Genomic DNA, 738 nt, shown 5'->3' with positions numbered 1-738 from the left:
TAAGTATTTGAATATGGGTTGTTTTGAAGTTGTCGGTTGAAATTACCCACATAATTTACTGATGCTAGATTTCCAGGGCAGTTATTAAAGTCATGTTCTTCACCACAATACAAGCAAGACAGTTCTGCAATCTGCTTAACTGCTGCTGGAGCAGAAGTCATGGCTTTTACTATGTTAGTCAATCAGGTTACTTGTGTTGATAATACTGTGATGGCATCTATATTATGTACCCCTATTGCACCTCTTGTTGTTGGCTGTCTAGTTGATGGCCACTGATAATTATTGTTGGCAATTCTCTCCAAGATTTCATAAGCTTCAGTGTAGGATTTAGATAACAAAGCTCCATTTGTTGAAGTATCCACCATCAATCTCGTACTATGATTCAACCCATTATAGAAAGTCTCCAATTGTATGCAACAAGGAATGCCATGATGAGGACACCTTCTGAGCAGTTCTTTAAATCTCTCCCAAGCATCATACAAACTCTCATCTTCAAGTTGATGAAATGAAGTGATCTCATTTCGCAATTTTGTATTCTTGGTTGGTGGAAAATATTTCATTAGGAATTTATCAGCCAAGTCATTCCATGTAGTTATGGAATCAGAGGGTAATGAGTTCAATCATGCTCTTGCTCTATCTCTTAAGGAATAAGGAAAAAGCCTCAGTCTTAAAGCATCTTGTGTTGCTCTAGCAATTTTAAGAGCATCACTCACTTCCAAAAATAACTTAAGATGGAGG

The 738-nt window shown here is 37.1% G+C and overlaps 1 non-coding gene across 1 annotated transcript; it reads left to right on the top strand.

The window, feature by feature from the left end:
• Window positions 1-423: 423 nt before the first annotated feature.
• On the top strand, window positions 424-530 carry LOC112496600 (small nucleolar RNA R71). Its single transcript, XR_003063126.1, has one exon. It is a non-coding gene; the product is annotated as a small nucleolar RNA R71 (small nucleolar RNA).
• Window positions 531-738: the final 208 nt, after the last annotated feature.

The sequence above is a fragment of the Citrus sinensis genome, chromosome 4 (genome assembly GCF_022201045.2).
Source record: "Citrus sinensis cultivar Valencia sweet orange chromosome 4, DVS_A1.0, whole genome shotgun sequence".
NCBI lineage: Eukaryota > Viridiplantae > Streptophyta > Magnoliopsida > Sapindales > Rutaceae > Citrus > Citrus sinensis.
The sequence above is the reverse complement of the archived record's forward strand: the minus strand, read 5'-3'. Positions and strand labels throughout refer to the sequence as shown.